The following is an 11,120-nucleotide window of genomic DNA, read 5'->3' on the forward strand; positions in this document are numbered from 1 at the left end:
AAATAAAACTATTTACAGGGTATGGCATTAAAGTAGCTTACTGGTTGCGATATTCAAATTATATTTAGGTTTTTCCAATATGAACTAAAATATCTGTCTGCTAAGAATTCCTTCTGAAGTTGGACAGATTATTGTGTCTGATTGAGCATCTATGGTAATGTATCTGTTGTAACTTTTATTGTTGGTAGCGCAGCTACTCTACATATAATTATGATATGTCAAGTGATATAAAAACGTGGTTATTGTGATAGATTCTCGATTACCCTGAAAAGATGCTTCTCCTAGCTGGCTAATATAACGATACCCACCCCCTTCTGACTTTACCACATACCCTACTCTGACAATGCAATGGAGGAACGTATTGACCAATATCTGAGGACTAAATCAGTAACCTAAATTGACGACAAAATTACACTTTCACAATATCCACCTATTCCATATTCATTTATATGTTTAAACGCCTAACCGGAAGCCCCCACCCTGTCCCAAATAAAACCTAACCTAACCTAAGGTAATACGCTAAATGCCATCCATCTTATCTACAATACAAAGTAGCTTGATGTCTGTTCGTCAGTCTGTCCCTTAAGATCTCGGTAACCACTGAATCGATTGCATTCTGCTCTTCAGGGAATATACCTACTTGGGGCAAAACCCCTAGAAGCTAGGGTGAAGCCGCTAGCTTTCATAAATAGTACTATTTTTTTTTGTTGTTGTCGCTCGGCACTTTGAGGGGAAACCGTCTTGCGGCTAATAATAATTTAGATATTCAATTTACAAAATAAATAAAAAATTTCATAAATCTTGTATTGCATTTCAGTATAAAGTTCCTTAAAAAAAACATTGTTAGATTGTTTTTGCTGCATTACTTAACTTTTGGTACAAATTGATCTCGCCTGAATATATTAAGTTTTTCCTTATTCAAACAATTATAAATTACATAATTTACAATTTTATATTATGCCAGTGGATCCACTTATAGCCTCTAGGGACGAAGCCTCAAAAAGGGAGGGGGCGAATCACCATACTTAATATCTGTTACATAAGTATTCTAAGGTCAACAACTGAAAAAAGAACTTTATATTTGTTAAAAACAAAAAAGTCCTCATTTTCGTTATTTTAGATGAGAGTGTCCCACCTCCCAAGAAAATAGCCTAAAACTTTTATATAGCCTATAGTCATATTCCCTGAAAAGTTAAATCCAATGTGCCCTACCGACAAGACCTTATTCTTCATCCAGGATGCAGTAAGTAATAAGTATGCCCTTTTACTGTATCCTGTATTTATGCAATATTGCAACAAATTTATGTACAATTTTGTTTAGACTTACAAATTAATGTTTAAATCAAGTTCTACACAAAAGTTATTATTTGTTTTTATGGATGTTGTCATCCTTGTTTACTACCTTTTTCTAGATATCTAATAATAACTATATTGTTGATAAATATTTTCCTTCCTAAAATAATCTCGAAGTTAAAGGTGTAGTGTCCCAAAGACACTAGACCTGCAGTGGGCCCAAGACACTAGCCCCTGCACTGGGCCCAAGACACTGGCCCCTGCATTGGGAACAAGTCATTAGACCCTGTAGTAGGCCCAAGATACTAGCCTGCACTGGGCCCAAGACAATAGCCCCTGCATTAGGCCCAATATACTAGCCCTGCATTAGGCTCAAGTCTTTAGACCCTGTAGTAGGCCCAAGATACTAATTCCTGCATTAGGCCCAAGTGATTAGACCCTGTAGTAGGCCCAAGACACTAGCCCTGTATTGGGCCCAAATACTAGCCACTGCATTGGGCTCGAGCCATCAGAACCTGCAGTAGACCCAAGACACTAGCCCTTGCAGTGGGCTTTACCCTTGCGGTCCCTAAGCACTGCTTAGCTAGGTTTAACCTAAACTATATACATGAATCCTTAAATAACCCAACTATTTTTTTAGTTTGAGATAAGCATAATCCACATTAATTCTTTTATATTATTATAGCTATAAATTTTGGATAACATTGTAAATTAAGAAATAGTTTTAAAATCACGAAACTTTACATAGCTAAATTTTTTTACATTTTGTTGTTGAAAATGTATCTTTGTTTGGAAAGATAATGAATTTCGTAACTTAACATTTCTATAGAAATAACAATTATTATAATAAAAACAAACAATAAAATTCTATCCTTTCAATCATTAAAAGTCTTAATCTAATGTTTTGCTTTTCAAGGAAGCTTCATGATTGTCTTAGGGTGACTGGAGGCTAAGGGCGAGAAGTATTATTTTTAAGGAATTATTACAATTACATTTGAGATAAAAAGTCATATGCATAAATATTATGTCATCACATATTTAGGAAAGATACTTAATGGATGTAATAAGTGGATATTATGACAGGGGAAAATTTGTCATCAATTTAGGTTGCTAATATTGAACTATGTAATTGGTCAGTTCGTTCATCCTGTGGGAAGTGAGGTGATATGGTAAAGGGAGGAGGTTGGGAGGATCGTTATTTTAGCCAGCTACAAGTTTCACTTCATTAGAGTACATCATAATCTTGTGCAAGATTCAAGTAATAAATAAATCCATTGAAAATATACAAGTTTCATTTCAAAGCTTCACGACAATTTGTCAGTACACTGATCATCCATGAATAATTATTGATATATGCAATTAATTGTTTATCATTAATTGGCTATTTATTGTGGTTGCGGTATATATAGGTGTGATGTGGGTTTCCAAAACCTCCCTTTAAATTGAAATTGGATAGTTCTGCCTTCCCCTTTTATCAACCGCTGGTGAATCAATGTGCACGCCACTTGTTTTCTATTTATATAATATAAATATTCTTTTTTTACTTTGGTTCTATGACAAACGCAGGAATGACAAACGTCGGAGTGGACACTTCACCAAACCTATTTTAAAATTTAAATCATCTTTTTTAATGCATAGCCCCTTCAGGTGGTTTATTTATATATTCATATCTTAACCTAACCTATCCTGTATAGAAAAACTCAACTAATTTGATTTAACATTTTAGACACTACTGCGTTTGTCCTCTCCGACGTTTGTCACTGCTGCGTTTGTCCTGGAACCTTACTTAATATATATATTCAGTTTATTAAACTTTCGAATAAGGCTTCGCTTGCAAGGATAAAACCAATCTTGTTCCAGATAATTTTAATAGGAAGTGTGAAGTGAAATTTTAAACAATTCAAATTCTCACGAAAACTTTAAACTTTTTTTGTATTTTTCATCATGAAAAAACGATTCATTTAAGATTTGTTTAAAACGTTTTTTTTTAATAAATGATAGTTATTTATCGCATCGTATACGAAGGCCCAAACTGGTATTATTTTTTTTATATTCATTAAATTATTCTTGTAAACTGTCTGTAATACGATGCTATACCTGATTTTCAGTGTAGCTTACAAACCGATTAATATCCGGTGGATTAGAACTGGTTCTCAGCCTATACTGAAAAATCATGTACAGCATCGTATTACAGACAATTTTCTACGAATACAAAAGTAAAACATAATATTTATACCAGTTTTAATCTTACAATTTTCATTTTAATATCCTCTGAAAGCTGTCTTTATAACGATGCGATAAATAACTATTAATTAATCAATTTTAAGCACATAATAAAACATCAGAATTTGATACTGAATCATCTTTATATAAGCCAATATCAATAAAGGTACTAAAAAAGAGAGGGAATGTCCGATTGAGCCAATAGGAGAATCGCATCGGTACATACATTTAATTTCATTGGTTGAAATTTTGTACACATCTTGTTACGAATGCATGTTTTTTTTCATTTCATACATAGATAAAAGTCAGCTGTAAACAGTATATTTTCTTAGTAGAAAGCTTTGCAGAATCAGAATGAATTGTCCAAAAATTTTGTTTAAATTTGAAAGCTTCGAAACGAGGTAGATTCTTAAAAAAAAGTTGGGCTGGCTACTCGCTGATGAGGCAAAATTATTTTTGTGAAAAATCCTCCAAAATCGAATAATTTACAAAAATTAAATAAAATCTTAAAAGGGTTATTAACATATGATTTTGTTTAATTTTTGTAGATTTTTAATGTGCTTTTGAATGATTTTTCACAAAAATAATTTTGCCTCACTATCGCGTAGCGAGTCTATAATTTTTTAAGAATCCACATCAGCTTGAGTCGAAAGTAAACAATACTTTTGTCTGCTAGAAATGTTCTTTCTTAGATTTGACGAAAAAAGGGTTCAGAATATGCTTCTATTCTTATATTTCTATTCCAATATCTTTATTCTAAGATCATACCCAATGATTTATTTGGTTATGGGGGGCATTTTTTGCCTTTACACCCTCCTCCTTGGGTCTAATGTAAATGTGTACATTTTTGGCATGTCTGTTAAAGTTAAAAAGAAAACTTTTACCGTAACGAAAATTGTAGCAAGTAAAGTGTTGGCTAGTTACATAATTTTTTGAAAAGGTCAGATGAAACTCTATGGCCCAGAAAAAGTAGACGTACTGACAATTTTCTTGTCTTATAAACTGGCAAATATTTAATTATTACATCAAAGTAGTCGGTTGTACACCAATGAGTTCTGTAAGATCTCAAAAACGGGATTTTTTTTTGTTCTTGAAGGGTTTAAAATATTGTATGTAAAAGTAGCTAAATTTATAACACAGATAAAAATTTGGTTGGGGGTGACCATCTCCTCTATATCGTTGTCCACAAACCCTTGAGACTAAGTGTGCAGCCACTATATAACTTCTAAAACATATAAATGAAAAATATTAAATCTTTTCTTTTTTAGATACTGAGCCTCTTTAATCCTATTATACATTATTAAGTAGTAACTTGTGCCAATGTGTCCCTAAAGATCTCGTAAACAGCTGGAGTGATCGTTAACAACTCTCAGGAAAGTTTAATAATGGTCTGAGGAATGTTTTAGGCTATTAGGCGGGAGTTTATAATACACTTCTCCTCCCTAGAAAAATAGTTATCTTTTTAATTTTTAAGATTCAGATCTCGTAGCAAAGCCCCTAGTGGTTACAACTCAACCTAAAATCTAGGAGGGGCTAATTTTCCTCCCAAAATATTTTTATAAAAATTGTCTGTCTACTTGGATTTAATTTCTTTGTTTGTCTGAACTGGACATTACAGATAGATTGTGTAGTCACAATCGATATATTACTACTGGGATGTTGCACCAGATTTTTTTATACTCTGATAAAATGATGCGCAAAGCTGGCTAAAATAACTATAACCCCCTAAACTCCCTTTATACCATTCCCCCTCCTACTAAATGCACGAACTGACCAATAAATGAGGTCCATATTAGCAAGCCAAATTGACGACAAATGTTTTCCTGTTAATATATCCACTTATATCCTATATTCATTATAACAGATAGACTGTGTAGTAACCAACAAGGGAGGGATATTTCAACGCTAGAAAATAATCATAAAAAAAAACTAAAAAATTTATCTCAGTTGTTTGTAAGGAAAGAAAAACGGTATTTTGACTTATTATTGACAAAATAATATCATAATTATGCCTACAAACTTAAGTTGATATAATCAAAATGTTATCTTCATGACAAACTGATGAACGGCTAGCATTTAGATTAGTTTTTGAAAACAAATTGTAAGTCGACAAAGAAGCTTCCTTAAAATGCAAAGCCTAATATACAGTCCCTTATAATCACTACCTTGTGACCAATTGACTGATGCTTTTAGTTTAAATACAAAGATCAGCGGCGTGCACAGGGTTTTTACAAGGGGGGGAGGGGTTGTATTTCTTGAGGGGGTGAAAAATTACAATTTTAAATGTGGTTTTGACAACCTCACTTTTGCATGCTCATAATTCAGACATTGGTTTTTATTTTTCCTGGGTTTTAATAAAACTATTTTACTATATTTTGTTTCGTATACAGGGATCTTGAGGGACATGACAATGGATGATAAATTAATATACCCCCTACCCCCTAAAAAGGATAAATAACCATATTTTTAAAAATTTTGTGGATCAGTTAAATTTACATTACATTGTCCCCTCTCTCCCAGATTTTTTGACTTTTTTTTCTCACACAAAAAGCATTGTTCTTTTACTCTGATGATAATCAAAATTTTTGTTTGTCTGTTCAAGTAAAATTATTTTTTTTGAAATGATGATAATTAAAAATTATTTGTTATAAAATAAATTTTTTAAAGTAAGGCTACGAAAACGATTAATATCCGCAGTACTAGAACCGGTTCTCAGCCATACTGAAAAATTAAGTATAGCATCGTATCACAGACAATTTTCCACAAAAACTAAAATAAAAATCATAAAATTAAAACCATTTTGTTAGCCTATGCCTTTGACCCAGTCTAGGCTAACTAAATATTTAATTATTTATTAAAATATCCACAGAAAGCTGTCTATAATACGATGCGATAAATAAATATTATTGATTTTTCAAAAGTTTACACCCTTTAAGCAATTAAAATGACGTTTCTTTAATATCTTTTGCTTCAAATGAAATAAAAGATAAGCATTATATGAGAACATATTTGTATCAAAGATATCAGTGGCTGCTACTATGTACTTAAAGAAGAGGAATTAGAAAAAAAAACTCTTAAAAAATCATAAAAATCAAAATTAGAAAACATATATTTTTTTTCATGATTTTTGTTGATACTTTTATGTACAGCAAAACATTTGTTTTTGATAAATGAATAATAGTTATTTCTCGTATCATATTATAAACGGCTTTCCGCGGATTAGAATGTACAATGATTGTACATTTCTATATTCGTAGAAAACTGGATATAATACGATGCTAGACATAGTTTTTTCGTATTCATGAGAACCGGATCCTATCCACCGGATTCAAATGAATACGAGAATAGTTATTTCTCGTATCGTATTATAAACGGCTTTCCGCGGATATAGAATGTACAATTATAAGATTAAAACTAGTTTTTTTAGCCCCGTGGTGCCGAAGGCACCGGCTAAAAAAACTAGTTTTAATCTTATGATTGTACATTTCTATATTCGTAGAAAACTGGATATGATACGATGCTAGACATAGTTTTTTCGTATGGATGAGAACCGATTCCTATCCACCGGATTCGAATGAATACGAGAAAAACTATTACAAATACCAATATCTGGCGGTAGTCATACCGGTCAAGCTATCCGTCACGGACGTACGGACACACCCATAATGTAGTGTATCTTCGTTTTTGATAACATAAATTTCTTAATGTACAAATATTGCAAAATGGTAAAAAATGACTTTGTCTTTCACCCACTTAGTTTTAATCTGCCAAACTTTTTGTTGCATAATGTAATGTTTAACAAGGATGATTGTTTCCGTGAACTTTGGTTATATGGTAACCTATCCTAAATAATAATTCTCCTATTATATGTATAAAGTAGTAAGCTTTTTTTTCTGTTGCGAAGAATCTTGCTTAACACTAAACCGATTTGGTTCTTCTTTACAGTGAAGCTTCTGATAGGTCCAGTTAAGGTTTATAACTGTTTTGGTGATGGTATCTTCACCCTCCGAAGACAAATCGCCCCTTGAAAAATAACCACCTCAAAATTTTTGTGTTATGTTTTAAAAAGATAAATTTAAAAAGGGAGGAGGGGTGGGTCGACTTCTACCTTAAGAGTCCCTAGAAGCTTCTAGGGGAGTAACCGCTAGTGTTATACATAGTAACATTTTATGTTTTAAAATTGTTAGGATTAATTTTTGGTAGGTTGTAAGCACACCCCTCCAATTAACGGAATCGATTAGGTCCCCTTTTTTATCCTCTCGTGGCTCACATCCATCTGGCAAATGTTTGTACAGTCAATTCAATAGTGACAAACAACCATATTCTTGTAGTAGAAAAGCTTTGCTACAAAAAAGATGATGGTTAATTATGACTCTTATATAGGTGGGCGGGTGAGGCAAAAACTTGGAGGTGAAACATAAATTAATCATCACCCCGATCACCTTGCTTTTACTCTAGAAATCACTTTGTCTGTCTGTCTGTCCATCCTTGCAGTCAGTTAGCCTGTAACGCATTAGGGGAAATGTGATTTTCTCGGCTGCTATGTAAGATAGAAAGATGAATTCGTCAGTAAAGATTCCTCAGATATCTTCACATCTACTTTTTACATTATTTTGTTCGTCTGTATGTCGCTCAAGCTTAAATGCTTGTATTTTAATTTTTTATAAAATTAAATATACATTTTTTTGTGAAAAAATATGAAACAACAACTAAACTGTAATGGTTTTTACACTTCAATAAATACAATTCCTATTTTAGTTTTTTTTTATTGATTTAAATATTGACAACAAGAGCGATATCATTTATTGGTAGCTGAGCTTGTGATATTTTTTAGAGACTCCAAATTCCCCTTGTGTTTTTTTTTGTCGTATTTGACCAATAAGCAAACGCTATAAAGATGGACCAACCAAACAGTTTCAAAAGATCTGATTCAACCGATTGGCATCCTCGTTTAGACTCTGCCTCTCAGGTAGTGTACCTTTTGGTGATACTATGGTATTAGGCTATTTTCTGAGGTAAGCAACAATTCTTATGCAATGCAGCTATGCAATGCAGAACATGTCACTGAAATAAAGAAAGTTAAAAAGACAAATTAGATAAATAGAAATATAGATTAGATGAACAAAAATTTTATGGATAGATAAATTTATAGATTTATTATTACTTGGATCTTACACCAAGTTATCAATCATCACTCTAATAAAGTGAAACTTGTAGCTAGTTAAAATAAATATTCCTCATCTATCTTTACTCCATCCCTTCCCCTCCTGCTGGAGGACAAACTGACCAATAAATGATGTCCATGTTAGCAACAATTTTCCCCCTGTCATAATATCCGCGGATATTTTATATCCATTACAAATAGATAGACATGTAAAGCAACATACAAGAAAGTTCTGTTATTAGAAAGCTAACTGGAAATATTTGCAAAATTTGTTGGTTGGCTCAATATTGCTTTATATAGAATGCACGCTTACACAGACACACACACACAGACACACCCACACAAACACACACACACACAATAAAACTAAATTTCAGTTTATCACTTTTCCTTCTCATGATTCGCAGGGATCTAAAAGGATGAGATAATATGTACATCCCCATTGATGATACATTTAGATTATAATAAATGGTTGTAACGTTTGGACACTTAACTTAATGATCAACCAATCAAAATTTAATGAAAGTCCCTAAAGAAAACATTATTATAAAACTTTGGGGACTAGTGTAATAAACAGCCTAATGTCCCTACCCTCCCTGCATAATTCGTCTCTAACACAAGGATGACAGCATCTATAAAAGGAAAGATAAATAGATCAGATAAAGGGACACTAGAACCTTAGTATATTTAGAGAAATAGGCTGCAGATTTACCACAAAGTTTCCCTGTCATAATATCCACGTATATCCTATGTCCATTGTAGAAACTAACAGGAATTTATTTTTGCTAACCAAAAGAATGCCGATAATCATTAGAAACGGCAATTTTAAAATTAACAGCAAAGTTGGGACAAAATAATTTAATAGTTATTTATCGTATTATAGACAGCTATCCGCGGAGAAACAATCCAGTCTTGTTAGCTCCGAGTGGCCGAAGGCTAGGGCTTACAAAAGTGTTTTTAATTTTATGATTTTCGTTTCGATATTTGTGGAAAATAGTCTGTAATACGATGTTATACATGATTTTTCCGTATAGCAGAGAACCGGTTCTAATCCTGCGGATATTAATCGGTTTCGAAGCCCTACTGGAAACTAAAGTAAATTAAATCGCTAGAAGAGGGAGGAAATTTAGAAAAATGTTATTTATAATTAGAACTAGGACAATTATATGTCCATTTGTAGCGAAGCAATTTCAATTATTCCGTTACAGGTTAAAAAAATTAACTTAGCAATGGACATAGCTAAAAACCAACACATAATATAAATGTAAAAATAAAACAGCCTTAAACCACTACGGAACCCATATAAAGCTACCCTAAAAAAGAACAATATTATCTATTATCTCTCATCTATAATACAAAGTAGAACGATGTCTGTCTGTCTGTGTGTTTGTCTGTTTGTTTGTAGCGAAGGATCTCGCTAACCGCTGAACCGATCGGGTTCTCCTTTACAGGGTAGCTTCTCATAGTTCCCGGGAAGGTTTTTAACTATTTTGGGGGAGGGTACCACCACCCTCCCAAGAGAAATGACAAAAAAATCGAAATTTTAAAAAACGTTTAGGAGACTTCAACGTCAAATGAAGAGGTATCGTACGTAAATAATTATAGTATAGACTTTATCAAACAAAAACATTTAAAGTGCCACTAGAGGCCTCTAGGGGCGTAGCCGCTAGTATATTATAAAGTGGTAATGTTTTTTTTTGTATGAAGCTTAATACACCAACTGATCAGGTTTTCCATAGGTCCTGTGATAGTTTTAGGCTATTTGATTTTAGTTTTAAGGCTTGGGATGTTTTTAATATATTTTTCGAGCCATTTTCTGTCCTGTAGATACAGAGCTCCTAGATTCAAAATGCTTGTAGATTTATATAAGAGAATTACATCAAAAACAGTAAGTTTTTGTAAACATTCTTCCAATAAATATTTTACTTTCCATACTGACGGAAAATTAAATTAAGGAGAAGTTACGCAACGAAAAATATTTATAGAAAGGAAAGGCAATGATTTTCTAATAGTTTCACATTTTCATGAGGGTTGGTTAACTTTTAGGGTGGACTCGGATGCTTTGGGGCTGTCTGTGTGTGTGTCTGTGCGTGTGTGTATGTGTGTGTGTGTGTGTGTATGTGTGTGTGTGCATAGTTGTATAGGCAACAGTCTTGTAGAACCAAAATGTTGAGCCCGTTTCTAAAAAAGAATCTTTAGTGCTAGAATGCACAGAGTGGGGTGGGTGTGGGGGGGGGGGGGCTTCTCTTATTGTAAATATAGAACTATATACATAGAAGAAGGAGTTAAATCTAACCATATACAGGAGATGGAGAGAGGGAGGAGGGTGGGGTGTCTTGAGATGGGGCAAGGGCGGATCCAAGCTGCAATATTTCTTTATCTTTTTTTTCAGCATTGAGTGTTGCTTGCTCTAGTCTGGCCTTGAGAACTGGTTGGACAT

The sequence above is a fragment of the Acartia tonsa genome, chromosome 4 (assembly GCF_053477335.1).
Source record: "Acartia tonsa isolate MP-2025a chromosome 4, ASM5347733v1, whole genome shotgun sequence".
NCBI lineage: Eukaryota > Metazoa > Arthropoda > Copepoda > Calanoida > Acartiidae > Acartia > Acartia tonsa.